The following is an 11,976-nucleotide window of genomic DNA, read 5'->3' as shown; positions in this document are numbered from 1 at the left end:
GCCTTCAGAAATAACAAATATTGAATTAGTAATAAAAACTTTGATCACCAGGTTTTACTGATACCGTAATAACTTTTTCTACATAGGTCTGACTAAAAACAGTAATGCTTAATACTGGCTAACTTCCTCTTCAGACAATTGATGTACAATAATATTTTATTCCATCTTTTTTGGATTATCAATGCATGATCTAAAATGCGACAAACAACAAAACAACAAAAAATGAAGAAACAATAAGTAAAGAAGTCTCCAAAAGAAAATGAAAGCAAGTAAAACAATCAATTTTATAATTGATTATTAAAGTATTTATTGCATATCAGAATAAACTTTTAAAATCAACAATTCAGTTCCAAATGGAACGTCTCAGTTATTTGATCTTTGAGTATACAGATAGTCCTCAACTTATGACCACAGTTGAGCCCAAAATTTATATTGCTAAGCAAGACAGTTATTTAAGTGAATTTTTCCCCATTTTACAACCTTTCTTGCTACAATTGTTAAGTGAATCACTGCAGTTATTAAGTTAATAATAATGGCTGTTAGGTGAATCTGGCTTCCCCTTTGATTTTGCTTGTCAGACGGTTGCACAAGGTGACCTTATGAAACAAGGACACATAATATGTCAAATATAAGTCAGCTGATCATGTGACCATGGTTGTTGCAATAGTCATCAGTGTGAAAAATGGTCATAAGTCACTTTTTTCAGTGACATTGCAACTTTGAATGGTCACTAAATGAACTGTTGTAAAAAAAAATCAAGGACAACCTGTAAATGGAAATTATTAAATTCCTTATGATGCACCATCATCATTGTGTATTCTTCCCTCCATGACACAGGACTATACCTTAGCCCACTATTTATATCTGAGAATATTACAGTATAATCTTTTGATGACAGGAGAAACTGTTCTAGTTGTATAGCTGTATTGTCCTTAACAGAATATCAACGAAGGCTCTTACATCTGATTTTTACTGGGGATTTAATTTAGTGGAGCTGGCTTTGCAGTAGCACATGAAAAGGTGTGTTTAAGTTAAGTTAATAAAATTTTGTTTCACCAATATTTTAAAAAAATCAAATAATATTTGTATCTGACTAAAATCTAAGGTCCAAAAATAAATTAACAAATATCAACTGATTACATTTTAGGGGTGATTCCCCCCCCCCAGGCCAAATTCTCTATCAGCTGCATAGACAAAATACCTCTACTTCATTTAATCAATTTGTGGATAGTATTTTACAGTTTATCCAGCACTGTATGTTAAACAGTACTTGGGGAAAAAGAAGGGGGGGATCCTTTACACATTTAAAAGGAATGCAATTGATTTTAGGAGAAATAACTGTGTAAAAGAGAAGAGGTGGACTGTCCTTGCATTTTCACAGAGGCTAAAGTTCAGGTTTGACTTGAATGATTGCAATTCATTCTGATTAGATAACTGTAAAAATGTCCTAGACTGTCCCAATGTACACATATTTGCTATTTCTAGCCAAGCTTCTACCCAGGACTGTTTTCTCTAATATCACGCAACTGACTCATTGATTATCCAGAACATAGCAAGTCTGCCAGGTTAAGAAGAATTTTACAGTAAATCATTCATTCACTTCTATAACGTGTGTTTACTGATCTTTCTGTGCACAATCTGAAAAGTGGATTGCTGTTTTGTATTTTTGTTTCCCACTGATGCAGTTTACAAAAACAGTTAGAAATTTCTGCCCACAATTGTAATAATAATAGTGATCAGGATAACAGGATAACAGGCGAGATTTGAGATTGAGGGAAACATGCAGAATGAGAGAAATAGTTGAAGAGTTGGAAATATAGCACAAAATGTGTATATTTGAATGTTTTCAACATGAGATAGATGAGGCTGTGGATTACATCTAACAGAAAATGATGACTAATCAAAATGGACATATGATTAAATCAAAATATATATTAATTAAGACTATTTGGCTGATGGTTCTCCTGGTCATGTTGACCTCTACAAACTGCTGCAATCCAGTTGGAACATTTTGTGTGTGTGTGTGTGTGCACGCGCACACACCTTCAATTAAGTGTTGACTCCTGGTGTCTGCCTTTAGTTTTCTTGGCAAGATTTCAGAAGTGGTTTGCCACTGTGTGCTTCCTTGGGCTGAGAGAGAGTAACTGGCCCAAGGTCACCCAACTGGCTTTGGGCTTAAGGTAGGACTAAAACTCTTAGTCTACCATTTCTAGCCAGCTACCTTAAACACTACATCAGACTGGCTCCCTTACATAAAGCTGCACTGGTTCTCCATAGGCTTCTACTCTAGGTGCAATTCAAGGTGCTAATTGTTACCTATAAAACTTTTCATGGCATAAAGTTGGTTGACTTGATGGTCTGTCTTTCTCCGATTGCCTCTCCCCATCCCATAATATCTGGTAGTGTAGCAGAAAACTTACGTCTTAAAGCGAGGAGACAATACCACGAAGGATTTGACAAACAAGAATTGATTTATTATTTGCGCAAATAGGACACAGACCCCCACTTACGTGGAAAACAAAGGTCTGAGCCCTGAGTAAAGCTTAAGCATAATCTTTTATACTTTTGGTTACATACATTGCCATAAGGAAAAGAAGAAGTTATCCTAATAGGTCGAAGCAAGCAAAAGTCCATATATGGTCTACTCTTATCATACACCTTCTGATACACGTGTTACTCTCGATGCCCCCTCCTCTTAACCACATAAGAACAGTTTGTAGAAATGTTTCTGCATTTTCCTGAAAGCTTACAACACTATATCTGCCCACTGGTATACTTCTGCTTTCTAAGTGACACGTTGACTTTTATACAAGTTGGTAATATCTGATCTTGGGGTTATCTATATTGGGGTTTTCTCTTTTATTCCCCCCTCTTGGAACTACCCAATTATCATCTGATTACAGGGTAGTTTCATATTCATTGGATTCTATATCAGAAGTAGTCATTTGTTCATATTCCCACAAGACCAGAACCTTTTCTGTAGCTCTTTTGTCTACTAGCAAAGACAAGCTCTTAGAAATTGTATGGACAAAAATGGGGAGAATACAAAGTAAATAACACATCCTGCTGCAATCAAGCCAATTAAGGCTACGATAGCCTGTAACCCAGGGAGCTTAGGAACCCATGATCCAAAAAGGTTGCCCCACTCAAACCCTTTCCAGTGGTGAACCGGGACATGGGCAACTTTTTCTATACGACGAGCATTATTTTCAATGATTTATCCCACATCATCAAATTCCAAACAACAATTGCTGAAATTGAATTTCGCACATACACCTCCCTCAGCAGCCAGGAGGTAATCTAAAGCTAAACGGTTCTGATAGATTGCATCCCTAAATTTTCTCTTTTGTTGGGCCAATGTTCGCAGTTGGGCCAATGTTGGGCAGTTTCATTGGCTATAAACTCTACCACTGCTTGTAGTCTGATAATGTGGTTGAGCATATAAATTGGAGTCTGGTATCCCCACATGCCATCATTTTTCCACGTGGCAGGATCGTACACCTGTATTATGCATTCCGCAGGCCATTCATCTTCCCTCCATTTTTGATTACCACCTATTTTAAAGTCTGCTTTCAACTTTCTTCCCTGCCAATGGCCTGCTTCCAATACCTGTGGGCGGTCCAGCATAAAAAAAGCAGGGTTTACTACTCCCAATGTATATGTGCCTTTCTATCCTATCAGAAGGCTACTGTATGCAATGTACCCACAAATCCAATGTACTCCCAGAGGGGCTATAGTGATATTGTCTAATGAGAAGTTTGACCAGAAGCTAATAGTTTGATTAGGCCAATAGAGCCATTCTCTAGTGGTTTGATTCCATTCATGAGTTTCCAGACAGCTAGTATTGCCCACTTGGGGTCCAGTTCTGTTAGAGCTGGCCAGACACCATCGAGCTACAATGGCTGTTTGTAATTCCCATCTCGACTCAGGTTGGTGTGCAGGCATTGCAGACATGTTAGATGGATTGGAGTAGTTCCACTCTTGTGCCACCCAGGCCACTGATCACCCATTTTTGTTCCCCCGCATACATAACAACTAGCCACATTTAGGGTGTGTGCAATAGTGGAAACCAATTCCATGAATAAATTACGAGCCTGCTGAGAGGGCTGAAATTTGATTTCTACTTCCTTCCAAAATTCAAAGAAATATCTAGTATAGTTCTTAGTAGGATGATATCTTGTTTCCAAGGATAGATGAATAAGGCCCCCTGGATCAGTACTTGATGCCCATAGCCTAATACCCATAGAGTTTCCGTACCTGGAGATCCATGCCTGAGGGTTGGGGATGGTGATATTTACCAGGTTGCACTGATATTTTTGACAATCAGAGAGGGTAGGAACTCTAGATATTTTGAGGTAGGTTCCTTTGCCTTGGTCTTGGAAGAAGGTCGCCCATGCGGCACACTTCCAATAGGGACAATACAACTCCTCAGTATTACTACAGTCCCATTTTCCAGTTCCATATCCTGATGGCCACTGGTAGGGGCAAATGTAAATGTCATTCTGAGTGAGAGACCTATGCCTTGCCAGGTCGCCACAGGATGTGAGCCAATAAGCTATTTTGCAAATATCGAATTGTAAGGTGCCAGAATGTGCAGTTGATAATATCTGAGTTTGTGCCATCACAGGCCCACTACTTGAGCCCTTAGCTCTAGCTATCAACCAAGTCTGGGCTGGATTTATCCTTGGATCATAACATTCAGCCTTCTGGTCACAAATGGTATACCATGTTCCCTTATAACAACAAGGGGTACGTTTTCCCTCACATCTATAATGAGTATGATAGATTAAAGTAGTAGTGATTGTATTACCTCGAAGTACAGTTTTTATGCAGGTTGTGCAATTGTTAGGACATGGGGAGTTATCAGGAGGGGTTGGGGTAAATCCTCCAGAGAGTGTTTGGGAGAATTCTAGGGATTAAGGAACCATTATAACACTTGGTTATTCCTCCAGAGAGGCAGGTTGTGTACATTCGTTTGTCATACTGACAGGTTCCCTTATTGTTGCATTCCTTGGGCAGAATTGGATTGTATAAAAAAGCATTGCCCTGGATGCATGAGTCACACCTCACAGTCTGACCCTTCAATGGTGCCTGTCGTGGGACTCTAGCCCGTTTTCGAGCCTCCAAGTGTTTGGGGATCCAAGTTGTGTTTAGCAGATGGCATTTTATGGTAGCATTGTATGCACATTGCCAGAAATACATTCCACGGTGTATGCAAGGTGGAAGATTGCTAATTGGACAGTTAGGTAATTTGGCAATGCTGTATATAAAATGTTTTCCTGTTGGAGCATTAACAAAACAATGTTCACACTGAGAATACTGTTGTGACACAGTTTCTGTCTTCAGGGATGATAAAACTCTAGCTTCCCTTTTTTGTGGCTCTGGGTATTTGTAAGTGGGTATCGGGATCATCATTTCCCCCCGCCCTTCTGGGACTTGGGTATATGCACTCCTTTCCCTTTGATATCTAAGTTCCTTCTCTTTTAAGGGACTCATTTCAGCATTTCCCCCCTCTTTGGCATTCAGAAGCTTGAAATGAATGACAATACTGATAAGCAGTAGGATCATCACGATCCATGTGGTTGTTATCAGACCTCTGCAGATGTAAGTGGTCTGATGCAACCTCTGGTTAGATTCCATTGTTTGCTATCTTAGCTTTCCCCCTCGCCCCCTCCCCTTTTTTTTTTTTTTTTTTTTTACACTCAAGTGTCCTTTTGAATCAGTTGTATCCGTGAGCACAGCTTCCCGGAAATTTCCTGCCGTTGCCCGTGCGATGGGCGTCACGTTTCCGGAAGTGACACCTGCAGGGGAATTCTTCACCTCATTCGTCCGTTGAGGGACAGCTTCCTGGGGTGTCACCAGGAGGAATGAGGTTCCCGTTCTTCCTTCTTTTCTTTCTAAGGGTTAGTTTAAGCAGTTGGGAAGAGTCCCTCTTTATTTCCCACTGAGTCGGAGCAGCCAACTTAACACGGGACCAGTGAAGCCAGGGTTTGATCTCAGCTACCTTAACAGCAAGGGGAGAACACATGACAACAGTATATGGTCCTCTCCACTTGGGGCTTAGAACCTCCCTTTTCCAATCTTTCACCCAGACCTCATCTCCCGGGCAGATGTTATGGGTAGCTGTGACCAGCATCTGGTGTCTATAGGTTAAGACATATTTCTGTAGTCTTTTAACTACGTTGCTCAAAGCTACCAATTGCTTGGCCTTAATGGTGTCAGCTATGTGGTCACTATTGGGGACATGTGGTTGGACCAAGTTTGGGACCCTACCATATAGCAATTCAAATGGAGATACCCTTAGGCCTTTTTGTGGCGTGCAGCGTACAGCAACAAGTGCCATGTTAAGGGCATCTGGCCACTTGAGGTGTGTTTCCTGACAGATTTTTGCTATTTTCTCCTTAATAAACCTGTTGGCCCTTTCAACAAGACCTCCACTTTCTGCGTGGAATGAACAGTGAAGCTTCCATGTTATCCCCAAGGTGGTGGCTAGCTTCTGAGTGGCTTTATGTATAAATTCAGGGCCATTATCAGAGGAGATCCTTGAGGGCAGACCATATCTAGGGATAATGATTTGTAGTAATGCCCTGGTTACCTCAGAGGCTTTCTTTGTCCTAGTTGGTAGACATTCGGGCCACCCGGTGTAAGTACAAATGATAACTAGCATAGCCCTATATGGACCTGATCTGGGCATGTCAGTGAAATCTATCATTAGGGAGTCAAAAGGGTAACTTCCTCTTGGTTGATGTCCCCGTGGGGGCTGGGGCCCTTGCCTGGGGTTGTTGGCTGCACAGACCTGGCACCTGGTACAGACATTGGCTGCTATACTGTGGATTTTGTTAATGTAAACTTCCCGCAGTAATGCATTAGCCAAGGCAGTCTTCCCTAAATGGAGGTGCCTGTGCACTTGTTGTACTGTATCCCATGCCAGGTTCTGAGGGACAAAAACTCTCTGATCAGGTAAGATCCACCACCCCTGCTCTTGGATTGCCTCAAGTGCCTGGGCCTGTTCTGATTCTTCTGAAGTGTAGCAAGGTTTAACTCCCTCTTCAGGGACCCAGAGAGCTAAAGATGTTTCTGTAGAGACAGGTTTATCTGCTGCGTGGCGTGCTTCCTGATCAGCCCTATTGTTTCCTAGAATGGTGTCTGACATTCCCCGCTGATGTCCTTTGCAATGTATAACAGCTACTTTCCGTGGGGCCCATACACTCTCTAGCAGACGCCTAATCTGAGGTCCATGCTTGACTCCTTTTCCTCCAGCCGTTATGAGGCCTCTTTCTTTGTACAGAGCTCCGTGTACTTGCACTGTCATGAAGGCGTATTTTGAATCTGTATAGATATTAACACACAATCCTTCTGATAGTTCTAGTGCTCTGGTTAAGGCATGCAGTTCGGCAAGCTGGGCACTTGTGCCTGGAGGGAGGGGCTCAGCTTCCCAAACATCTTGCAAAGTTACAACTGCATAACCTGCTTTCCGTATCCCTTCATGGTAGAAGCTTGTTCCATCTGTATACAAGGTATAATCTGGCTCAGGGAAGGGCACATCTTTCAAATCTGGGCGGCTAGCAAATGTTTCTTCAATAGTGTGGATGCAGTTATGGGATGTGCCTAATTTTGGTTCAGGCAACAAAGTAGCTGGGTTTAAGGCAGTTGACTGAATTATTTTGACCATTGGGTTATGCGTGATCAAAGCTTGGTAACGAAGGATGCGTGGGTTCGTTAGCCATAAATGTCCTTTTGCCTCTAAGATACTTTTTAAAGCGTGGGGTGTGTGAATTTCAATTTCCTGACCAAAAGTTAACTTGTTAGCTTCTTGTGTTAGCAAGGCTGTTCCTGCAATGGCTTTCAAACAAGTTGGCCAACCCCTAGACACGTGATCGAGATTCTTGAGAGATAAGCAATTGGTCTAAACCAAGTTCCTAATTTCTGGGTCAGTACCCCCACTGCAACGTTTTGCTTGGTATCTACATATAACTGAAAAGGCTTATCTAAGTTTGGCAGTCCTAAGCTCGGGGCTTGTAGTAAAGCATCTTTAAGGGTTGTGAAACTTTTTTCTTCCTGTTTTCCCCATATCAGTGGATCCTTATCACTTCCTCTTGTTGCTTCGTACAGGGGCTTTGCAATTAAGCTGAAGTTTGGAATCCAGATTCTACAGAAGCCTGCAGCACCTAAGAATCCCCTTAACTCCCTCTTGGTTTTGGGGGATGGTAACTGACAGATGGCTTCTTTCCTTTCATGACCCAGAGTCCGTTTCCCTTGCTCTATGTCATATCCTAGATATCTAACCCCAGTAGAGACTAATTGTGCCTTTTTCCTGGATGCTTTGTAACCACATTCTTGCAAGAGACGAAGCAGCTCATATGTATTCTGCCAGCAGTCGTCTTCTGTTTTTCCTGTCACTAATAAATCGTCCACATACTGAAGCACTACATCCGGTGGAGGGGTCTGTAACCTTTGTAGATCTTTGCCTAGGGCCGTGCCAAATAGCGTAGGACTATTCTTAAACCCCTGTGGCAGCCTGGTCCACGCATATTGTTGCTTTCTCCCAGCTACTGGGTCTTCCCATTCGAAAGCAAACAAATGCCTGCTTTTTTCATGTATTGCTATTGTGAAGAATGCATCCTTAAGATCTATGACTGAGAACCAACGAGCTGTAGGAGGAATTAATCCCAGGATTACATACGGGTTGGGGACAGCTGGATGAATAGTCACTGTTGAGTTATTCACAATTTGAAGCGCCTGGACCAGTCTGAACCTCCCCTCACCCTTAGAGATTGGTAGGATTGGGGTGTTCCATTTGGACTCTATAGGTTCTAGAATGTGATGGGTGAGGTATAAGTCTATGATCTTCTGTACAGCCTGCATGATGGGTCGTGGATATGCACGTTGCCTAATTCTCACTGGGTATTTCCCTGGGATTTCTTCTACTATTATTGGAGGATGGTGACATGCAAAGCCTGGAGGATTATCTTCGGCCCAAAGGTAAGGGACCTCAAATTCTTTCCATCTGGCGTCTTCAATTATCTCTTTCACCAGCATCATCATTCTCCATCCCTCTTCTTGGGGCACTTCCATCTTCACCTTCCCATATTTCATTGCCATTGTCCCATCTTCTTCAAAAGAGATTTGCGCCCTCAATTTACATAGCAAATCTCTCCCCATCAAGGGGACTGGGCAGTCTGGCATGTATACGAATTGGTGGGTAATAGTTCTGCCTCCCGTGACACAGGTTAATGGTTCTAGGATTGGTCTTTGCAATATATTTCCAGTTGCACCCTGAATACTAATGGAGTGGGGGGAAGCAGGGATCAGGGGTTTTGTTAAAACTGATCTCGTTGCACCCGTGTCCACTAGGAAGGGGATAGGCTTGCCTCCTATATTCAGGCAGACCATAGGCTCCCGGAGGCTTGAGCCTGGTCGGCTTCAGTCCCATTCCTCCACTTCTGCCAATCCTACGAGAGGGGGCCTTGTAAATCCACCTCTATTTGGCCTCCCCCTCTGGCTTCGTCCTAGGCCGCCTCTGAAATTCTTCACAAACCTTCCCCTGTTTCCTCTTTCTTCCTTCTCCTTATCCTTTTCTGGGCATTCCTTTTCCAGTGACCGTCTTTTTTACAGATCGCACACTGGCTTCGTCCCAGGCTCATCTCATATCCTCGGCCCCTTCCTGCTCCTCTCCCCCTTGGCATTCCTGTGAGAGCAACGGCTAACAGTTCAGCCTTCCTCTGCATTTTCTGGTCCTTTTTTCTTTCTTCTTCCTTATCTCTGTTAACAAATGTTTTCCGTGCTATCTCCATCAATTCACTCATGGGCTTCCCCAATGCTCCCTCAAGACGCTGTAATTTCCTCCTTATATCAGGGGCACTTTGGGAGATAAAAGCCATTGCCAGCATTCGACTGTTTTGTGGGTCGGTTGGATCTATAGGAGTATAGACCCGGTATGCCTCAATTAGTCGGGTATAGAAAGCTTCAGGGCTTTCATTAGCTTCCTGGATAACCAATGAGGGTTTGGACATGTTAGTGGCAGGCTTTCCTGCTCCCCTGATTGCACTAACAACCAAGCCTTGGTATTCTTGTAATTCTCTCAGGTGCCTGTACGGATCCCATTGGGGGTCTTTTGAGGGGAAGCGCCGGTCCACCCATTCCTCCATTGTATATTGCATGGGTTTACCTGACTTTAGAATCTTGGATACTTCAATTCTGATCTTTTCTCTTTCCTCTGGATTAAACAATGTTCCCATTAACTGTTGAAAGTCCATCCAGTTGGGATTATGGGCATCGACTATAGTCTTAATTAGGTCAGCTATTTCGTTGGGCTTTTCACTATATGGGCCATAATGGAGCTTCCAATTCAGGAGATCACTGGTGGTAAATGGAATATATTGGAAGAGAGAGGCTCTGTCTGTTTTGGTTGGATCATCTTTATTGACAATCATTTGGTCTATTTGTCTGAGGGGGGCATTCAAGATAGGCTGTTCCGCTTTTGCCCTTGTTCTTTCAGCTATTGGTTCTTCCGCTACTGGTTCAGCTGTGGCTGGCCCTGCTCTTGCTCCCTCCCATTCATTTTCATCCTCTTGGTCAGGGTAGAAGGTTTCGGTGAGGGCCCTATTTGACCAGACCCATCTTGACTTTCTGACCTTGGCTTAGCAACACTCTTGCCCTTCCTTTCCCTTGATTCTTTTGACATCGGGGGTAGCATGTCCTGCCGCCTTGCTTCCCCGCTAGTGACTAAGGATCCTCTGGTCCTCATGGGCCCTTCATCCCTGTCCTGATGAGGCACATATGGAGGCGGGTGGGGTAATTCTTCTGGGCAGCTAGGTAAAATTGGAGGGGGACCCTTCCTATTCTTTGACTGTTGAATGGTTCGGGAGATTAAGAGCTTGCACTGTCCTTCCTTGTATTGTTTTAACCAGTCTGGGGGGTGTTTCAAAAGGTCTACCCAAATATCAATGTATGGTGCCTGATCCGGATGACCTAGTGTGGGGTGGAAAACTATCTGATGTACCCTCACAGCTATTGATGTGTCTAAAGTTCCTTTTCCGCCATCCAACTTTAAAGGTTGGCCATTCTGCTTCACAGAAAGTTTTCAGTTTCTGCTTGCTCCAATTAATACCATAATCTTGGGACTTATATCCTGTCTTAAAATGTTTTAGCATGCACTCCAAAGGAGTTAAGGTACACTACCCCTCCTCCCATGATCCTCCCAGGGCACCAGACAAGACAAATAGGAGAGGGGTTTTGAGAGGAAGGTAAGGGGTCCTTTCCTCTCAGGAGACACAAGGAAATAGTTTGCCACGTCACACAAGTCTGACCCACTGAGCCGGACACTCACGGTCTCACGTGGAAACTGCAGACTTCACACACTTAACACACACACGACAAGCCTCCCACCTTTTCCTTGAAGGGAGGGTGATCAGTCCTCCCCAACCGTCCCTGCTAAAAAGGGAGGGTTTTTCCTATTTCCCTTATACTTGCCTGCAGGCTGTTGTTTTCCTCTGGCCAGTTCCTCGGCTTTGTTCTTGTTTCGTCCTCCTTCTCCTGTGGTTCTTGTGGAAGTTGCCGCAACTGCCTCTGCCCTGCTTCAGCGAGAAGTCCCTCGGAACAATGGTCCGGTGGCGCCAATGAAAAGGATGTTCTCCCTGACCCACTAGGACTGGGGCAGTGGGCAAGGCCCCCACTCAGAGGGTCTCAAAAACCCCTTGTCTCCTGGCTGGCTCGCCAGTAAAATGTAGCAGAAAACTTACGTCTTAAAGCGAGGAGACAATACCACGAAGGATTTGACAAACAAGAATTGATTTATTATTTGCGCAAATAGGACACAGACCCCCACTTACGTGGAAAACAAAGGTCTGAGCCCTGAGTAAAGCTTAAGCATAATCTTTTATACTTTTGGTTACATACATTGCCATAAGGAAAAGAAGAAGTTATCCTAATAGGTCGAAGCAAGCAAAAGTCCATATATGGTCTACTCTTATCATA

The 11,976-nt window shown here is 43.2% G+C and overlaps 1 pseudogene; it reads right to left on the bottom strand.

The window, feature by feature from the left end:
* Positions 1–4,916: 4,916 nt before the first annotated feature.
* Positions 4,917–9,186, bottom strand: LOC131200816 (protein NYNRIN-like; annotated as a pseudogene).
* Between the last annotated feature and the right edge of the window lie 2,790 nt (positions 9,187–11,976).

This window comes from Ahaetulla prasina, chromosome 6, assembly GCF_028640845.1.
Source record: "Ahaetulla prasina isolate Xishuangbanna chromosome 6, ASM2864084v1, whole genome shotgun sequence".
Classification (NCBI taxonomy): Eukaryota; Metazoa; Chordata; class Lepidosauria; order Squamata; family Colubridae; genus Ahaetulla; species Ahaetulla prasina.
Note: the sequence above shows the minus strand (reverse complement) of the source record. Positions and strands in the feature narration are given on the sequence as shown.